Source organism: Sus scrofa, chromosome 8, assembly GCF_000003025.6.
Source record: "Sus scrofa isolate TJ Tabasco breed Duroc chromosome 8, Sscrofa11.1, whole genome shotgun sequence".
Classification (NCBI taxonomy): Eukaryota; Metazoa; Chordata; class Mammalia; order Artiodactyla; family Suidae; genus Sus; species Sus scrofa.
The window spans coordinates 7,262,768-7,284,819 of NC_010450.4; positions in this window are offsets into that span (position 1 = coordinate 7,262,768).

A 22,052-nucleotide genomic window follows, 5' to 3' on the forward strand; every position below is an offset into this window, starting at 1 on the left:
ATGAGGCTACTACAGTCTACCAGGGACTACTGTGCCCACACACCACTCAGGATGGCATTCTCTCAACCATCCAGATAGTGACTTAGATGGTCATCAATCCGCATCTCACCACCTGCTTTCTCAGACCATTCCCGATATGCTTGTGATAGATCTTATCTTCTGAGATGTACACACTGAGACAGGACTGAGGGAATTATTGGTACAAACACCTGCATAGGGTAAAGGTGAGAAAGTAGAAATGGGCAGGGAGAGCCTTCAGACTGTGATGCGGGCCTGACATTTATGAAGAGAGAGGGAGAAAGAGGGAGATTGGGTAAGAGGAGTCTCAAACTCTGAAACTGTATCTTTCCCCTGGGCCAGTGGGGACTCTTCTAGCCAATGTTGCCCAATGGAGACACCTCCCATTTCCTGAGATGCTTTAGTTTCCCCAGTGCTCAGTCATTGGCTGTGAGCAACTGTGGGGAAGCACGGCCCTAGCACGTCCAAGGTGATGGATCAGAGGTTCACCTCCTGGGCTATCATTCAACTACTTTTCCCCAAAGCAAATGACCTGGGCAGCACATGTTCATGGATGCCTTATCTCTTCCTGAGATACTCATTCTATCTTAAACACAACACTGTCTCCAAAAATGTGGTGGGAAGATTCTAACTCCAGGATGGCATAGGATGCAAAGATGAACACAAAGATGAACAGATAATAAGCTGCTGTCTTCCTTCTCCAATAGCTCTGGTCCTGTTGATGCATCTCTAGATGATTATCATCCTACACACTCCAGGGCAGCACCTGCCCCAAGTGACTTGACCCTTCGTAGAGACTTTAATTATGCAGGCAGATTGTGTTTACCATCTTCATGCATGGAAAGACAGAGTAATGGGAGAGGAGGAAGGGAGGGCAAATGCAAAGGTATTAAGTGCATTTATGTAGATGTTGAAGCCACAGCTGGCTTGGAATATTGATATTGAAGTGATGGGAGTTTATCTCAGGACCTGTTAAATAAGAAAGATTTTTGTCTCTTCTCTACTTGGAGATTGTGATAAAATGACTGAGAAGATTTGGGGAAAGCAAAGTACATGTATTGAAAACCTGCCACATGCCAGGCATGAGGCTGGATGGCTCTTCAAGTATTTTTACCTTTAAATCTCACAACAACCCTAAAAAGTAGGTGCTAGCAGCATTTTAAAAATAAGGAAATCTGAACTCAAAGAGATGAAGTGACTTGTCTGAACTCCCTGAGCCTGTAAATAGCAATTTACAGAAGAATAAGCAGCTTAATTTTCCACTGGTGTTTATATGTACATGATTTTAAACAGTTATAAATATATTTAATTATAGTCATAAAATTTTAGAGATTATAAACATCAGATCATTCTATAGTTCAGGATTAAGGAAACTTTCTCTGCAAAGAACCAGATAGTAAATATTTTAGGCTTTGGGGAACAGATAGTTTCTGTCACAACTACTCAATTGTGTTGCTGTAACACAAAAGAAGCCATAGACTACATGGAAATGAATACCCATTCATTTACTACGTTCTGAATGTTTGAAATCTCTTTACAAAATTATGCAGTGCATTAGATTTGACTTATGGGCCATAATTTGCAGACCCGGCTTTAGATTAGAAAATGTTGTAGCTCAGTGAGTTGAAGTTACTTACCTGTAGTTGTTTGATACTTACTGGCAGAGCTGATGTGAAAATAAAGGTCCTATACTCCCAGGGTAGAACAAACCCACTGCACCATGCTTCTCTTCTAGAGTCTTCACCAATTTCATGATCGGGAAATATGATACTTACTAAACAGGAGAAAGAGAGGAGAATGAAAGGCAGGCTGTGGTGGGCCTGGAATGCCACACCAAGCAGGCACTGGGAAGGGGCCATAGGTTTCCAGGGAAACCCCTCGTGATGGACTGGGAATACTAAAGGTCAGACATAGGAGAACACATTCACAGGTGAGTGTAGCAGTCATGCTAGTGACCCTGAATAGTGAGAGATTTGAAAAGGGCTGCTGCCGTGGGCAGTCATGCAAGATACAGACGGCATGGCAGAGGACATGACATTTGCTGACTATTTGGGGGCAGAGACATGGCTTGTATGTGGAGGGACACAGTGGAATATGGCTCTTTGTCTGTGTAACCCATACAGTGGCAGCTCTCTAAACAAAAGAGGAAGTTAAACGTTACTGAGCAGGAGGAAAGATAGCTTGTGCAATGGGTATATCTTAGGGGACCATAGAACTCTTGCTTTAAATGCCCAAGCACCTGGAGTTGACAGATACCTCTCAAGAATAGGTTGATGCTAGAGATGGGGCTGGGGAAGCCAGCAGCTCTGGTGTCATGAGAAGGGGAGCAAGCAGATCAGTGACCCAAAGATAAGACCACAGACAAGCTGGGAAAGGGCAGTAGAGGCAAAAGAAGGCAGAGTGTCAGTCTGGGTATTGGATGGGAATCCAGGCAAGGCCAGTGTAGAGGAAGATCTGTTTTCAGCTCTCTCTGCCCCTGCATGAAGAGCTAGCTCCTCCTCACACCCCCCATGTCTCCCCCATACCCCCTATCCCCCTGTGAGTCCCTGTTCATCTTTGTGGACTGCATAGAAACATCGCCTCCTCACCAGGAGGCCTGTCTGCTCCTGCTCCAACTCTACTGAGCTTAAGGAGATGAAAGCCATATTTCTTTGCACCTGAAAGAATTTTAAGGCACACTACCCTCAAAATATGCCACTTTGGTATATCAGTTGTTTGGAGCTGAAGGCATTTGTGAAATAGCAAATATTGGGAGAAGATTTCTTTCAACTCCCCTTACCGCCTAGAGACTTCTCTTATTAAGATGGTATTTAAGCTCTCAAATCTCACTGAACTTTTGGCTATTCATTTTTTTCTGTGGTGCCCCCATGCATGCATATTAAAGATAAATGTGTGTGCGTTTTCTCCTGGTAATCTTCCTCTTGTCAGTGTCAGTTTATTTCATATACCCACCTATCAAACCTGGGAGGTAGAAGGTAAATCCTTCCTCCCCTGTTTATCTCTCTGAGTCCCCAGATACCTTATGGAATATTCTAGACTTCTGCTTCCAGATCCACACCTGCATGGAGCATGGGGTTCTGGGATATTCAAAGATATGAGGGATATGTGATTTTCAACCACACCCCCTGGGGCTCCAGGATAATGTAACTGTTTCTCTCTTGTGAGTCTTGGAATTCAATTCAGATGCTGTGTGGCATGATGACAATACAAAAGCCTGTTTCATGATCAAGTCCAGAGGTAAAAGCAAAAGTTCAGACCCATGAGGGTAGCAGCAAGCTCATCTTATTCTCATGGTATCCCTAGCATCTAACATAGTCCCAGGTCCTGGGATAGAAGAGATGCAGAATAAATGTTGGTTAAATAAATGATCATATTCAAGAATGATTATCAAATGGCAAGATATGTCCTATAACAGATATCAAGTATAATCAAAGTGAAAAGTGTGGGGAATTCACTTCCCAGGGAAAAGATAGGAAAGAACTGCTTAAATAAAGTAAGTTTCCAGCTGGATCTTGAAGAAAGACTATGTGTTGATGAGGTGAGAATTATATTCCAGAATTTCGTGATGTTTCTTAGAAATGTATGCATCTTGGCACCAGAAAGTGAAGGGAAGCAAGGATCAGGGGTGACTTACCTCTACTTACTATGTACATTTGCAGGCCTGGTGATCTCTTTTAACCCTCTTCATAGCCCTTTGAGGTAGTTTTTATGACCATTTCAGTTTTAACCATAGGGAAACTGAGGCTCAGTGAAAATACAGTTGTTTTCCCAAGGTTGTGCCAATGGTACAGATCAGATTTGACATTCATAGCTTGCTGGGTCTGACCGACTCAGAAAGGAAGATATTTCAAGTGATTGCACCAGGGGGTTGTATTGAGACATAAAGGGAGGCAAAAGGAGACAGAAAGTCTTCATGACCCTGTAGGAGATCTCAAATGCTATGTTCCTAGAGCATTTCTTCTGATGAAGTCACCAAATGGAAGATTCTGGAGTCATTGCAGTGAGAACATGAATCCGACCTTTCACAAAAGCTTTTATAAGACTGAAGCTATTTGCATCCTGCGTCAGCAAGTTGGTCAGCCTTCAAATCCTAGGAAACGACCAGAATTTCCATAGCAACGGTCAGTGGCTGGTTTAAGCAAAGTGTATGGTGTCTTGGCCACCGTTTTTCCTTAAAGATCACTGGCTGGAGGCAGATTAGACAATGCCATGCTAGTCCTCCCAACACAGCCAGCCCACCTGCCTCTCTGATAAGCAGTGACCAGACAGCAAGACCTTAATCTGCTTTCAAATTTGTTTTGCCTAAATAGGCATGACTGAGAGCATTTGCCTTAAAAAAAAATGGGAAGGAATGACCACGTTTACCTGCCCTTCAGACCACAGCGACTGTGAAAGCCACGATTTTTTTTCACGTACATAAATCCTCAAGTTTCATGGCACATGTGGGAAGTAATTGAAAAGCATATATATATATATATATATATATATATATATATATATATATATTTTTTTTTTTTTTTTTGCCTTTTCAGGCCACACTTGGGGCATATGGAAGTTTCCAGGGGTCAGATCAGAGCACAGCCACAGCAACATGGGATCTGAGCTGCATCTGCAATCTGCTTACAGCAACTCTGGATACTTAACCCACTGAACAAGGCCAGAGGTCACATTTTGTCCTCATGGATACTAGTCAGGTTTGTTACTGCTGAGCCCTGATGGGAACTCCCTGAAAAGCCAATCTCATCTCTGTGTGGAGGCTCTCTAGGGTTCCTGGCTGGGGTTCTCTATCTCCAAGCTTTGATTCTGGCATCCTGCCTCACCTGCTTATATCCTAAACTTTCACCTGGCTGCTGTTTGCTGACAAACAGGTCTTCCACTCCTCCCTTTTGATAGGTGGATGCCATCAGTGCACCTGTAAGAGGTACCATCCCGTTACTCTTGAGTCCTGGCTCTCACTCCCACTGCTGGTGCCCTGAGCATCTGGCAACAGAGTGAATTATCCCCAACTGTTGTTGTGAGGCAGGCTGAGAACTGTGGGGCCCAGGGCTGTGAAGGGGCCACATCATTCTTAAAACAGCCCTTGCATCCTAAGAAAACAGTGAATCATGCTCTTCTTTTTTTTTTTTAATTGAACTATAATTGACATAACATGATATTAGTTTCAGAAGTACAATTTACTATTCTGTATTTGTATTTTTGGTGAAATCATCACCACGATAATTCCCGGTAACATCCATCACCGTACACAGTTAGATTGTTTTCCTGTCATGAAGAAGACTTTCAAGATCTACTCTCTTAGCTACTTTCAAGTATGCAATACAGTATCATCAACAATAGTCATTGTGCTGCACATTTTCAAGGACTTCAGTTATAACCGAAAATATGTGTCTTTTGATTCCCTTCAACCCTGTGCCCAACCCCATCTCATCCTCCCCTCAGGCAACCACCGGTCTATTCTCTATTCCCGTGAATTCAATTTTTCTTTCCTCCTTTCTTCCCTCCCTCATTTCCTTCCTTCCTTCCTCCCTCTTGTCCTTGCTTCCTTTCTTTCTTCTGTATTCCATATATAAGTGAGACCCTGTGGCAGCTATAGATTTCTGCCTGATTATTTAACATCCTAATGCCTTCGGGTTCATCTATGTTGTCACGAACGGCAAGATTTCATTCTTTTCATGCTGGAATAATATTGTGTATACATGCTGCATTTTGTTTATCTATGCATCCATGGATGGACATTCAGGTGGTTAGCTTTTTCTCATTTAGGATGTTGAGTAACATAGCTTGGTCCAGAAATCTTACCCGATCCCACATTTTTGGGGTATCTAATTTCCATCCAGTCTAGCAGTGCCCATTTCCAAGGGTGCCTTGCCACGTGTGGATAGTGTAACTACCAACACTGAACTCCTGAGCATTTACTGTCTCATTATTAGTTTTCTACGCAAGTCTGGGCGGGGGGACAATGGCTTGGTGTCTCTGTCTCTCTGGAGCGTAGTACAGAGTCTTACACTTCGCAAGCACCTGAGAAACAGAACTCCCTCAGTGGGTCTTTTTAAGCACCTCCACTGCGATGCGGAGAGACACCAGCAGAGCCAGGCCCGGCTTTCATGGAATTGAAAGATGATAATCAATCATGCATCAAACCCCGAAGTATAAACAGCCCTCAGGAACCAGACTGGGACCCCATGGCCTAGGATGACACAAGCCCTCCAGTCAGTGGCATGTGAGAGGGAGGTACATGCGGCCCAACACCCCTCTGTAGCCCTCCGTGTCCTTCCGTGAAGCTTCTATCCAAAGATGACAAAGGAAAGAGGGCTTTAAGGCATGCAGCCTTGTAGATGCACTCCTCATAAGCTGGTAAACCAAAAATCTAGGGAGTAGCCAAACTAAATGCAATTTCTTCAAAAAAAAAAAAAGAAAGAAATCTTAGGTGTCTCAGCATCAACTGTCTGAAGCTTTGTTCTCATTGGGGTGGTAACGTGTATGTGACATTTTTTTCCTAGCGAATTTGACAATTTAAATATTTCACAATTTAAAACATTAAAAATGCTTAGTATTTTGGTTGTTTTAAAAATGCTACTGGAGGAGTTCCCGTCGTGGCACAGTGGTTAACAGATCCGACTAGGAACCATGAGGTTGCGGGTTCGATCCCTGGCCTTGCTCAGTGGGTTAACGATCCAGCATTGCCGTGAGCTGGCTCGGATCCAGACATGGCTCGGATCCTGCGTTGCTGTGGCTCTGGCCTAGGCCGGCAGCTACAGCTCCGATTCGACCCCTAGCCTTAGAACCTCCATATGCTGCAGGTGCAACCCTAAAAAGACAAAAAAAAAAAATCTATGCTACTGTGATTTTCTATTAAATGTTCAATCTTTAATAAAAAACAAACAAGCCAATGGGAACCTACTGGCCTAAGTGTCAGGTAACAGGGAAGATAGCCCTTCAAACAACCTTCCTGCCTGAATCTTTCTCTCAAAGGGCTCTTAATGAGGAGAGGTCAATTCCAGAACAAGTAAATGGCATTCAGTGTAAACCTAAGTCCCTTTGTCTAGAATTTTGCAGTGTGTTAGACTTTCCTGTGCAAGGAAGCTGTGCAAGGGACCTCCCTGCCTGCAGCCAGCACTGAACGTGCTTCCTCAGAAGAGCAGGTGCCAGGCGGCCAATCCCTTGATCTTCAACTAATATAAATATTATCATTCTACTGCCCTGAAAATTAAGTTCTCTGCTTAATCAACTTCCTCAAGATAATAAATGACTTAGCCCAAGGTCTGCTGTACACACAGGTCCACAAAGACGGGGAGGTAGGGTTAGCGTTAAAGGAAAGGCTGGCTAGGAATTTTCTCTGCTAAGAAATAATCTTCACCTGTTTCCTAGAACAGTTCTGATTTCTTTGTGGACCAATGAACTTGGAGGTTGTCCCCCAAAAAAAGTGGGACACTTTTTTTTACACATCCTTTAGCTGCTAAAGGGAGGCAGAGATGGATGAGACTGAGAAACTCCGTAAAATACACCCACTCATGTGATTGATGTCCTTTTCCCGAATTACTTTTCTGTCTTCTAACCGGAATACCCCCCAACTACTATCTGCTTTTTGGTCTCATGTTCTAGGGGCCATAACCACGCAATGGCTCTGATGATCTAGGTAAGAAGAGAAAGCAAGCTTGCCTTTGCCGTATCTCAATGGAAAACAGCATATGTTACAAAATAAGTATGGGCTTTGGGGGTCAGATAAACTGGAGTTGACTTTGCCTTCTTGTTGTGTCCATTTGGCTAATTATTTAAATTCTCTAAATCTCAGGTCCTCTTGGAAGAGAATAATGCAAATCAACACTCGAGGTTGTTGGGAGGTTTCAAGGAAGTAATGGAAGCGTATCAACAGAGGATCAGCTCACAGTGATTCTTCCCTCCCTTCCTGCCACATGTTTGTTCCCTTGACTTAGCCTCTGAGTGTGTGAACATACAAGTGTTTCCATTTCCTCATCAAATCCACACTTTAGAAGGAAAGGGTGCTCCTTCAGGCACAAGCCACTTTACGTTGTGCATAAAAGTCCCCAGGATGCAGCCCCTGCAGAGTAAATCATCGCTCTGATTCTGAGAAAGGCTTTATGTGACAGGTGTGTGTGACTTGGCTTTTAGGCATCTGGTGGCTGCAAGGTGGGAAATGGCCGGCTTCACTGCTCCTGATCCCCGTCTCCTGTCAAGATTGCCACATTCAGATTCCCCCACACCTGCAATTAGCAACGGGCGGCCTTTAAAAGCACCTTGCCACACTGAGCTTTTTACCTGTCTCTCACGGGAGACCTAAATGCACCTTGATTCTAATAAACCTCGAATTATTCCATTTTATCAAGTTGTAGGCTGACAGCCAGGATGAGAAATCATGAAAACCCAACCACCACATTATCCGTTATCTTCAGGACCAGCTTGAATGCCTGACAGGTGCCTTAGCCACAGCCGACTTTCTGAACGTGAGCACCCAGGAGACGTGTGTGTGTGTGTGTGTGTGTGTGTGTGTGTGTGTGTGTGTGTGTGTGTTTCTTGTTTCACTTTACTGCTCAGTTTTTCTTTTTGTTTTGTTTCATTTTTGCCTGCACCCTTGGCATATAGAAATTCTCAGGCCTGGGATCAAACCCATGCCACAACAGTGACACAAGCTGCTGCAGTGACAACACTGTATCTTTAACCCACTGAGCCACCAGGGAACTCCTTACTATTCAATTCAATCATTGTATTCATCATTATGAAAATGCCTGTCCTTGATGGGTGTGTTAGGCTCATAGTAGTAGTTTATTATGTTTCTTCACTCACTCATTTTCAGGTGTTCTGGATTCTAGGCTCTGAATTAGATTGTACATTTTGAATTTAGAGTGGATACTTTGGATATATTTGTATTATTCCAGTGCATCCGTTATGTTTCAACATCAGCAGTGACGGTCTGTGAACAATCCTTTATGTAGATCTACTATGATTAGCCACAAGGACAGTGATCTGTAAGTGTATGGGTACGCACATGAGCATGCGTGTGTGCGCATGTATGTGTGTGTGTGTGTGTGTGTGTGTATAAAAACAGGCTGAGCTCTTTCATATATATATGCCTATGGCTTCAGCTTCATCATGTCCCTCTTCCCAGGAGCCGCCTCTCCATCTCTAGCATCAGTACCTCACTGAATACCAGCTTAGAAAGGTGATCTTCAGAGACTGTGACTCCAATTCCCAAACAGAATCGTAGCTCAAAACCAGCTCTGATCCTAAACTGCCAGGGTTTCCTCGATAGCCACCACTTACGTGTCTATGTGACACAATGGGGAGCTTATTGAATCTCACTTTGCTTCCATGTCATCATTTGTAACAGGAAGGGAAAAACTGTATCTACTTCAAAAGGTTGTTGTGAGGATTTAATAAGATATGTACTTCTAATATAACGGTGTCTGGTTCAAAGGAATCACTCAATACATGTTAACAGTTATTTATTTTGTTGAATGTGAGAAAACTGAGGTCAAAGCAAGATCCTCACCGCCCCTCCCCCACCCCCCGTCAAGTTTGCGGTACAGCTTAGGGAAGAAACACAGGCTAAGAAATAAGGAGAAATGGTAAGGTTTCCAAATCATCGCCCTTTAAACACTTTTATGTCTATGCCACTCCACTCACAAACTGAAATATCCTGTGCCCTTATGAGCTTCACAAAAGAGTCCATCCAGAAAATAAACACATCTCTACCTGAGCTTGATCTGAGTATGTGGTCTTTGATCTTGAAGGGAGCAAAGTCCAATGGTGGACACAGACAAAGAAATATACCAAAAAAAAAAAAAAAAAGGAGTGGGGGAGTTCCTGTCTTGGCTCAGTGGTTAACGAATCTGACTAGGAACCATGAGGTTGCAGGTTTGATCCCTGTCCTTGCTCAGTGGGTTACAGATCCCACGTTGCTGTGGCTGTGGTATAGGCCGGCGGCCACAGTTCCAATTAGACCCCTAGCCTGGGAACCTCCATATGCCATGGGAGTGACCCTAGAAAACGTAAAAAGACAAAAAAAAATATGTGTATATATATATATACACACACACACACCATTTCTACATGGTGTGATGGGTGTTATTAGAAAATACAGAAATGAGAGCTGCACTCAGGGCTGCAGCTGTTCACGCGGCAGAAGTTCGTGTGGAATGGGCTCTGAAAGATTCGTAGAAGAGGTGATTCCTAAGTTGTCCTGAGAGGTGTGTCAGAATGTTCCAGGAGGAAACTCATGTGATCAGGGAAGGGCATTATGAATCTCCTCATCAGTCACCAATGCAGGTACATATGCAACAAATCATTATTAATCATTACAATTTCCTCCCTTATCCAATCTGCCTTCACTTTTTCTTTCTTTCTTTTTTTTTTTCGGATGCACCCATGTCATGTGGAAGTTCCTGGGCCAGGGATTGAACCCGCACTGTAGTTGTGACCGCACTGTAGTGGTGCCACAGTTACAGCAACAACTGGGTCCTTAACCTGCTGTGCCATATGCAAAATTCATTTTTCATCTGGGTTATTGCAGTTGCTTCCTAACTTGTTTTTCTTCTTAAAAAGCCTACATCATTTCTATAAAGAAATTACAGGTGAGAATATTTTTTAAGAAGTAGAGAAAACATTAATTTAGTACAACCTGAAGTAGAATCTGCGGAGGTTTGTTGTTCTTGATGGTGATAAAAGTATGGGCAAACCAGAAAAAAAAGTCTACCTGGGCAAATTGACAAAATTTGTGAAAAGTAAGGTATTAAAAGCCGAGGTTATTCATCGTATTATTCACCAAGGGATATTTTGTGGAAAATACGTGAACATTCCATGTATTATTGAACTAAGGACATTATCCATGTCATCAATAATGTCATCAATAGTGTCATTATTTCCTTTGCTTCCATGGACTAGAACTCCCTCAGTTCTATGATTTGGGGGAGCAGCAATAAAAGCTGAATATCCTGAATTTATCAGCAATTCTCTGGTTTCAGGTTTTATTATAATTGTTGGGGTTTCGAGCCACTATCAAAATTTTTCTGAACAAGAAACTCCATCCTCAACCACTATTATATAATATTGAATGGACTTAGAAATTGTTTCACAGTAGCTTTGACAATGTTGGGAAATGAAAGCAACATAAAAATTCTGAGGTGAGCTACGATATGAAAAAGTTAAGACTGTGGTCAAGTCATTTCAATGGCAACTAATATTTGTCCCACAAGTAACGTCAACGGCTTTATAATCCCCCTTCTGTCAGAAATTAACATAAGAAATAAGATCTCCATTCCCATGCCACTTTGCAACAGATAGATTTTTTTCTTTTTCCGAGCCCTAGCTAGAGTTCCAGGAGTGTTTTTCAGACCTCAGTTCAAGTGTAAAGGAGATTTCCCTATTTAAAATCCTACTTAAATGTGCAATTGACGAGCTTCCTTCTAAGTTTCAATTGAAAGTGATTAATCCACAAGGTAATGACATGTTAAAAGGAAAATGTAGGAAGGAACCTTAAAAAAAAATTCTGTAAGTGCCTTCTAAAGGGTGCATATGCTTAATAATATGCCGGTAGATTGATGTCAATATTTGACAGCAACTAACTATTAAAAAAAGTGCTTCAAAGATGAAATAGGTAAAGATTATCACAGATCAGCATTAGCAGTTGAGTATATACAATCAATCGGAGGAGAAGGAATACAACCTTTGAATCCCAATTAAGTGAAATGTTGCTTTAATCCCCTTATTCTCATTACTAGATCTTTAGTACCAAAAACCTACCCTCAGTCATAACTATATTTTGAATATCTGAAATGTAGCGTTTTTGGTAGTCTGCTTGTTCTTTTGTTGTATAGAAACCCAATAATATTCTCAACTGAAAAATCTTCACCCATAAAGCATTAAGGCCCACACAGCTTACTGCTGGATAGTGTTGAATAAATGTCAAATTTCTCGGTTGTGCTAATGATATGGAAGTATACAAAAGAAGGACTTGGTTCTCCCAAGCTAAAGGCTAACATATTTGGGATAAAGTATCATGAGGTCTGCAGTATAATTTTAAATGATTCAGCAAAGCAAAAGCAAGGCAAGGGTGACAAAATAGTGAAGAGTTTGTGAACCTCCCTGAGTGGCATCATCGGGTTCTAGCCGTTCAATCTCTCAGCAATTTTAAAATTTTCAAAATAAAACCTGGGGAAAAAAGAACCCTTCTCTGACTACACTATCCAAAGTACCTCCCATTGAGTGATGACATTTGAGTGAGTCCCAATTTATTTTCATGCTACTTTTTACAACACTATCTTTTAATTTTTTCCTATTAAATTTTTAAAATATATTTATTAAAAATTCTTAAGATAATATTTTTTATTAAAGAAATAAAAATGTCTTTATCTAGGTCTTTGAGATCACACAGGGTTGATGAGAGTAGGGACCAGGCTTGTTCTGCCCTTTGCTCACCCCCGCTGTAGCCAGAACAACGCTGGCACAGTGTAGACACTCAGCAGCTTCTGTTGAGTAAGTGAAAGACAAGAAAAGGAGACATGGAGAAAACAAATGAATACAGGAACCACAGAGCACTGTCCTCAGACCCGCAGAAGCTCTGAGACAGCTCAGTTGCCTTGGCCACTTATGCCCTCCAGCCACCTAAAAGACTGGGCATTTTGCCCACAGTCCTGAGCTCCAGCCTCAGTTTATGCCCTGCTCTCACTCCATACTCTTGGCTCTTCTTGATGCTCCCATTCTTGTTCCTGATGCCAGACCTGGTTTACGGGTCTGAGCCATTTTGGCTTGATGCTTAAACTTAAGATTTTTGATATGTGAACCTACAGTTTTTCCTATAATTGGCTTCCTGCTGTTCCTATGATCACCAATACTTCTCAGTTCCAAGCCCTTAGAATCAGGGATCAGCTCTGCCCCATTCCCATCCCTGGAAATGCTAAGAATGTCACCTTTCCACTGCTGGACTATCACAAGAGCAAGGGGTATGTCTTTCAACGGCCTTTGTTTCTCCCCAAATCCTTTGCGGTAGGTATTATTGCCATTGGTCAGTGAGAAAGCTGAAATGCATGAAGATGACATACCTTCTCTTGAATGACAGCAAGCTCGCGATGGAGGCAGGACTAAAAACCGAATCCCCTTATGGTAATATTTCTATGTTTTTCCTCTGCTGAAACTGCTGCACTCGCTCCATTCTGGCCTGTAATGGAAGCATTTGGCAAGGTGATCTATTTCTACGCCGTGTCCGTATTTCTAGTAACAGAGATCCAGTCTCCTTGGGATCGATGTCAAGTCTTGCTGGGAAACTGTACTGACTCACAACTGATCCCCACCCCTTCCACCAAGGACTTGTTGAATTACCATGACTCAATGGCCCGGACCTTAAACATTTCACTTTTGCAAACTGCTGTTATTGATTTGCACCAGCACAGTAATTAGTAGATTAATCTCTCAGCAGCCTGAAGGGCATACAGATGGACAAAGTCCACATGCAGCCAACCCACAAAGCTTTCAGCCCTACAAAGTAGCTCTGCTGTGACTCGCTTTCCTAGGATCCTGTTTTCTTCTTGTTAAAATACTGTGCTTATCACTATCAAATTCAGTTCCTCTTCTCACCAGCTGTAAGATTTTGAGCCAATTCTGACTTCTCATCTATGAAGCAGTGTTGCTGGGAGAATTCAGTGAGGCTTTCTATGGAAATCACTTAGTAAGTAATTGACATTACTATTATTTACCTCTGTGTTTATTACTCAGAGTCCTTACCATGCTCTACAGGACTCGTGTGATCTGGTTCATGCTGCCTACCTTAGGGGCCAGCAGCCACATTGCCCTTCTTGTCATCTGTGGACCACACTAATGCCATCTCTCGGAGCCCTTCTCTGTAGGATATCTCTGTCACTTCACCTAGCGTTTGGCTCCAATATCACTTTTTCAAGTGTCCACCATGGCCAGCTCATGTCAACCCATGCATCTACCCTAAGGAACCCCTGCCATCATCCCCACACTCATTTTTATCTCCCTTACCTGCTTTGTATGTTTCCTGATAGCATTTATTTTCTGTCATTATTGTTTATGGCTTATTGTCTCTTCCCCAATAGAAGGTAACTGAAGAAGGGACTCTGTCTTATCCTCCATTGGGCCTTGGCATCCAGTACAATGCCTGGCATGTTATAGTTGCTCAATAAAGAGGCTTTATGTTTAATTGATGACAGATGTATTCCTGTCACTGTGACAGATTGTATGTGGGTAATGCAGTGTTTCTGAGTCTCTTCTAAGCTGTGTACCATATTGGCAACTTGAACATCGTGGGAACCTCAAGGGATTCTCTTTAAGTCTGTCCTGGGATAGGAGTGCTGCATCTCCATTAACTCCGATCCAACAAATACAAAATCCGTCTTCAGCTAGTCCTGCAGGATGGACAGATGGGGCCAAGCTTTCCTCTCTTCTGTTTGTGTTGAAACACATTTTTTAGTTTGCAAAACATCACACCATGGTGTAATCATGAATATGTCTCTTCCCACTTTGTATGTCCCTCCCTGGAAAGTCCAAACCATCCCTTTCCTTCCTCACCCATCCACTGCAATAAGTTCCTACCAAATTTCCTGAGTCTTAATTTTTTCAAGTCTGTAATGAAGATCATAGACCCACTGACAGAATTATTGTGAGAATTTGCAACACTGTTCAGACAGTGCTTGGCACAGAACAAATTTCAACAAATGGCTCCTGGCTGCCTCTTTTACCCAGTGATTGGTGTTGCCTTTGGACTTGTGTTTGTTGCAGTAACCCGGCTTGGAAACACAGCATATTTTTCTTAAGCAAATGTTTTAACAGAAAAGCAAAGAGAGCTGTAACAAAAAGCTCCCCTCATTTCCAAGGCTGCTTGGCCAGGTTTCCATCATTAGTGACTCCAGTGGACCTCGGGTCAACATGTGCATTTTGCCACCTGCTGAGGCCCCATCTCTGCAGGCTGCAAAGGAAACAAGGCAGCCCTAATTTGTTTGATTTTGCATTGCATCCAGGTACTTCTTCAATATTGAGACTGCTTGTAATTGAATGTTTTGCTACCCAGGCTTCAGTTATCAAACAGTAAAAGGGATGCAGGGCCCGGGTGAGATTGCAGCAAATTATAGGAAGTATCTTCTTGGGTTGATTGCTTTTGTATTTAATTGTATGCTAATTATTAGTTCTGCAAGACAGTTACCCAAAGAAATAGCAAAGTAGTAGTGAAAAAGAAGCAGCAGCATATGAGTATATGTGTCAGTCTCACAGGGCAATTTACTAAATTAAAAGACGTAAAAACAAACTGTACAGGAATACTTTCAAGGGACCTAGTTGTCATGGTTGCCTAGAAATGCGAGTACAAAAATGCAGAATTTCTTTTATCAGATACAAGTTCCTACTGTGGATTCCCAGCCCAGTTGATAAAATGCAAGAAAAAGCCCACATTTTACTGGTGGCAGTAGGGTTGACCATGACCTTCCTTGCCGTCATTTGGTTAATCACGTGCTTAAGATGAAGAACTGCTGCTAACCTCCCTGTTGTTAAGAGCCATTGACTCACTATATTCTAATCATGCAAGTTCAAACCCATTAGTATGGACAAATGGGCCACTCGGTGCCTCATTGACCACCATGCAGCCATGTGCAGTGTTTGGGGCCATTCCGGACTCACTCACTCTTCTCTGGACAGACATGATCTTGCCTGGTCTTGTTTGATGTGTCCAGGATACCTTTTCACCTGCCTCTCCCCAACCCATTTCCTTTGCAGCTAAAATGCCCACTGGAAATTTAGTGCTCACATCGCCCCTGTAGAGAAGACAAATGTTCCTCTGAGTCCTCAATCAGTTGGCCACCCTGCCTTTAAACCCTACAGCTGACGGATATCTTAGCATCCTCTGTTGTGACTTACTCTCTACCAGTGCATGAGCTCCTGGAAAATAATCCATGTCATCTTCTCCAGATACACACTGCAGCACCTGCAGGCAAGGGAATCAGTAAACAACTCCCTGACGACAGACACAGAATTGCCCTGTGGTGCCAAATTACAGAGATGGACCAGAGGAAGTTCTGCTAACCCAACCCATACGCTTATCTCAGAAGACAAAGTAAAGAGAAACTTTGGAACTTGGATTGACCTACTTCCAAGTCTCTCTTCTCAAGTAGAATGGATGCCTCTCAAGGTTGCTTCCCCATCTCCACCCTCAGACCTGGCCACAGAGGTCTCTTCTCCCTTTCTTTTCAGGTGCTTTCCCACATTTGCACCCTCGATTCTACTGACTACTCTTCCCAGAATCTTCTTTCCCAACTTCTCCAAGTTAGTCATGCAGTTCAACTCTGCTCAAATCTTTTCGAAGTGTGGGTCTCCATAAGTTGACCTTGAGATGAGGATTTTTTTTTTTTTTTTTTTTTTTTTTTTTTGCCAATGACTTATTAAGGAAGATCTCCAGGTGTTCCCATCATGGTGCATAGGAAACGAATCTGACTAGAAACCATGAGGTTGTGGGCTCAACCCCTGGCTTCGCTCAGTGGGTTAAGGATCCAGCATTGCCGTGAGCTGTGGTGTAGGTCGCAGATGCGGCTGGGATCTGGTGTTGCTATGGCTGTGGCATAGGCTGGTAGACTCCAAGCCTGGGATCCTTGGGTGCAGCCCTAAAAAACAAACAAACAAACAAAAAACAAAAACAAACAAAAAAAGGGAAGATCTCCAGGTGGAGAACTGTCGGGCATAGAGGAAGCCAAAGGAAAAGGAACAAGACCAAGAACACAGAATCTTCCAGAGGATCGGTTTCAATCTTGTCCCAGAGGGAAGCTTCATTACAAATCATGCCCTAAAGTTGTTCCTATTAAAGCAAGGGAATTGGGTAGCATGTACTTCTGCATTTGCCTGTTATTGGTCAAAGCCCACCCAGTGAGAAATACATCCTCAGGCACTTCCTGTTACCTGTTTCTGCAGGTAGCTTAAAGATTGTTCTCCTAAGAAAATCTACAGGTAGTTGTGTGAAAAGCCAGAGAAGACTTGAAGTGTTTGAAGGGTGTACTAAATAAATAAGCAAACAAATCAATTAACAAACAAATAAACATAAAAAATTATGGGGATCTGGGGGAAGCACAACACTGTCTGCTGCAAGTTCCCGTGTTCTTTCCTGACATTGGACAGTAAGTGACTGGGGGAGCCGGGCATCATGAGCTGGTTAGGATGTCTAGTGCCAGGCAGAGCACTTGGCACACAGTCATTCCAGCTCTCCTTTAAATGCCACCACTCTGACCTCCTTAAAGATTGTTCCACCAATTATTCCTTTAACGTTCCCGTTTCTGTTGCCTTTTTCTTCTCAGAATATACATGTGCTCGAGGGACCCCCCCACCACCCCATGTCTAGTACTAAAGAAAAGAAGAAAAGAAGGAAAGGAAGGAGTATGGGAGGGAGTCAGAAGCAGAGATAGAAACTTCTATGTTCTTCTTCTGCTAAGTTTATGGAAAGTCCTAATCGCATTTTCTCCTCTTACCTCCTGTTTCTTTTTTCAGCCTTCTGCAATCAAGGTTGTTCTAACCTCCGGATAACTGCATCTGGCTCCTTTAGGATCATGTATTGCTAAGTCGGAGGGAAGCTGTCCATCCTCTGCCACAGGTGACATGTGTTTACCACCTGTCCCCCTTTCCTGAGACAGTCCTGTGCCTTGTTCCCTGACATCACATGCCTTGTTTGTCATCATGCTGCAGTGTGTCCAGGACAAATTTCATGGATGGGCCAACTTCAGGAGCTCAAGCAGGAAGAAGAGGGTATCCAGTGAACATTTCTTGACTTACTAGAAAATACCCATTTCGCTATTGGCACATCCTCGGCCACAGTGTGTCTCAGGTGACCCTTGTTAGTCCAACAGGAGTCCAAAAGGAGCCAGAAGTCCAACAGTTAGAGCTGGCAGATGTGGGAAGTGAGCTTCTAGGTATCTTCATCTTCAGGGTGCTGAAGCTGGCAGGAGGAAGGGCCATTCCCTTACCATCGCTGACAATCCGTATGTTACACGTCTGACATCTCCTCCAAATCAAGTCATTCCCACTTCAGAATCCTTATCATCATCATCATTGTTGTTTTCTCTCATTCTCTGCTCTGCAGGTAAGGATGTAGGCAAGGCATTCACTTGGTAAACATGCACACTTTGTAGCTGTGCCTGGGATAAAGAATCACTGGATGAATTCTTCTTCTAAAAGGAAGCAAAAATCTGCAAATGTCATATCTCTTCCCATTTTTTTTACTGTACCAGAATCAAAGAAAACTCCATGTTAGCCTTCAATTATACAAATCCTGTATTGTCTCTTATTTTTGGCCATGCCTCTGGCATGTGCAGTGACAATACTGGATCCTTAACCTACTAAGCTACAAAAGGCCTCCAGTGCCACATTGTCTTAGGGTTTTCCAGAGAAACTGAACCAATGGGACACAGACAGAAAGTCTCCATCCATCTATCCATCCTTCCATCCATCCATCCACCCACCCATCCATCCATTAATCCATCCATCCATCTGCCTATCTAGAGAAGTCTGAAAGAACTGGCTCATATGCTTTCAGAATTTGGTAACCTGAAATTTGCATAGCAGACTAGGAGGATGGAGACCCAGGGAAGAATGCTGGTTAGAGCCCAAAGGTCTTTTAATTGCAGAGTTCCTTTACACTCAAGACAAGTTCAGCCTTTTGGTCTATTAAATTATAAACTGATTGAATGAGGCTCACCCACATTCTGGAGGGTAATCTGGTTCACTCAAACTGCATAGGCTAAATTTTTTTTTTCAATTGAAGTGTAGTTGACTATGTGGTTTCAGGTATACATCATAGAGATTCTGTATATCTATACATTATGAAAAGAACACCATCGTGGGTCTGGTTATCTTCTGTCACCATACAAAACTACTGCAACCTTATTCAATATATTTCCTATGCTGCACATTGTATCACTGTGGCATATTGTATAACTGGAAGTTTGCACCTCTTGGTCCTCTTCACCTGTTTTGCCCATCACCCTCCCTCCTTCCTTTTGGCAATCACGAGTTCGTTCTGTGTATCTATTAGTCTGTTTCTGTTTGTTATGTGTGTTTGGTTCTTTCTTTCTTTCTTTAGATTCCACCTATAAGTGAAATCATACAGCATTTGTTTTCCTCTCTTTTCCTTACTTCACTTATCATAATACCCTCTAGGTCCATCTATGTTGCTGCAAATGGAAAGATTTTATACATTTTTTTCTAAGGGCTGCACTCGCAGCATCTGGAAGTTCCCAGGCTAGGAGTTCAATAGAAGCTGCAGCTGCCAGCCCATGCAACAGCAAGAGCAATGTGGGATATGAGCCACATCTGTGACCCAAGTCACAGCCTGTGGCAATGCTGAATCCCCAATCCACTGAGCAAGACCAGGGATCAAACCCGCATCCGTATGGACACAAATTGGGCTCTTAACCCACTGAGCTGCAATGGGAACTCTGATTTTATACATTTTATGACTGATACATTTCTTCTTTATCCATTCATCCTTGAGTGGGCACTTAGGTTGCTCCCATATCTTGGCTATTATGTAAATTGTGCTCCAGTGAAGATTGGGGTATAAATATCTTTTCAAATGAATGTGTTTTTTGTTTTTTTGTTTGTTTGTTTGCTTTCTTCAAATAAATCCCCAGAGTGAAAATGCTGGATTATATGTTAGCTCAACTTTTAAGTTTTTGAGAAAACTCCATTCTGTTCTTTATAGTGGCTGTACAAATTAACATTCAAATCTAAGTGCAAGAGGGTTCCTTTTTCTCCACATCCTTGCCAAAGCATATTTGTTGTCTGTTTGAGAATAGCCAATTGACAGGTGTGAGATAATATTTCATTGTAGTTTTTATTTGTATTTCCCTGATGATTAATGAGGTTGAGCATCTCTTCATGTGTCTATTGGCCACTTGAATGTCTTCTTTGGAAAATGCCTATTCATATCCTCTGCCCGTTTTTATGTTGAATTCTATCAGTTCTTTATATATTTTAATATTAACCCTTTATCTGACATGTCATTTGCAAATATCTTATCAAGTTGATTAGGTTATCTTTTTGTTTTGTTGGTATTTTCCTTTCCTAATGAAAAACTTTAATTTGATGTGATCCCATTTGCTTATTTTTGCTTTCATTCCCCTTGTCAGAAGGGACTGATCTAAAAAACCTTGTTAAGACTGATGTCACAGAGCATACTGCATAGGTTTCTTCTAGGAGTTTTATGATTTGAAGTCTTATATTTAAACCTTTAATCCATTTTAAGGTTATTTTTTTAATGATATGAGAAAGTAGTCCAGTTTGATTTTTTTTTTTTGCATGTAGCTGTCCAGTTTTCCAAGAAATATTTTTCCACAAAACTGTTTTTCCCCCATTGTATGTTCTTGCCAATTCTTTCATAGATTACTTGACCATATCTGCATGGGATTATTTCTTAACTCTCCAGTCTGTTCTGCTGATGTCTGTATCTGTGCCATGCTGTTTTGATTACTATTTCTTTGTAGAATAATTTGAAGTCAGGGACTGTGATGACTCCAGCTTTGTTCTTCTTTCTTGAGATTTCTTTGGCTATTTAGGATCTTTTGTGATTCCATACAAATTTTAGAATCATTTGTACTAAGTCTGTAGAAAATGTCATGTGTATTTGCATCAAATCTGTAGATTGCTTTGGGTAGTATGGACATTCTGACAGTATTAAAATTTCCAATCTATGAAAATGGTATATCTTTCCATTTGCTTGTGTTGTCTTCAATGTATGTCATCAATATATTATATCTTTAGAGTACAAGGTTTTCACTTCCTTGATTAAGTTTATCCCTTGGTATTTTATTCTTTTTGATACAATTTTAAAGGGGAATTTTCCCCATAATTTTTCTTATAGCATTTTCACATAAAGTATCATATCATCTGCAAATAGTGACAGCTTTACTCTTCATTTTCAATTTGGATTTTATCTCTGTCATTGTCTAACTAATGTGACTAGGCCTTTCAATACTATGTTGAATAAAATTGGCAAGAGTGGGCATCCTTGTTCTAGAGAGTCTTAGAAGAAAAGCTTTCAGCTTTTATCTTTTGGTCTGCTAATATTTTGCTAAGATATTTTGTATCTATGTTTATCGGTGACATGGGCCTGTGAATTTGTTTTTCCCTTTGGTAGTGTCTTTGTATCAGGACAATGCTAGCCTCATAGAATAAATTTGAAAATTCCTCTTCATTGTTTTGGAATAGTTTGAAAACAATAGGTTTTAACTCTGTGTTAAGTGTTGGTAGAATTCCCCTACAAAGCTACCTGGTTCTCAACTTCTATTTGGTGGGAGATTTTTTTTTTTTTCTTTTTATGGCCTCATCTGTGGCATATGGAAGTTACTGGGCTAGGGGTTTAATCAGAGCTGCAGCTGCTAGCCACAGCCATGGCAAAACCAGATCCAGCACATGGAGCCTTGACCTGTGTCATGCTCTCAAAAGACATAAATAAATGTGTCTGGAAAATTCCTGGACAAATGAAACAAATACATCAATAAGGAGTGAAAAGCACAGTAAGTTGGAAGAAGAGACAAGAATTCAGACAAGTAACATAACCCAGTGGTAAAATTAAGGACTCCAGGGCTAGAAAAACTGATTTAAATTCTAGTTCTACCACTTATAAGCTGTGTGACCTAGGAATTATCTAACACCTCTGTACCTCAGTTTCCTCATCTGTAAAATGGGGATAATAAGAGCATCTTCTACATAATGTTTGTGTGAGGATAAGATGAATTGAAATATGTAAAACTTTTAGAACCCAATATATTTTTTGTATTAGTAAACAACGTGTGACTATTTCTATTATTTTATTTACACTGTTTAAAGAAATTCAGTAATCATCAATGCCATTTGTAAAACAATGTAGCATCATCTCATATCTATTCTTTACAATTGACAAATTGTCTGCACATGTCTTCAGAAAGAGAGCCGTGTCCATTAGCAGAAATTGGACATGATCCAGGCATCCCATTCCATCTGTAGAATGGCTTAATCCATATCCCATCCAGGCTGGTCCAAACATGAAATGTTAA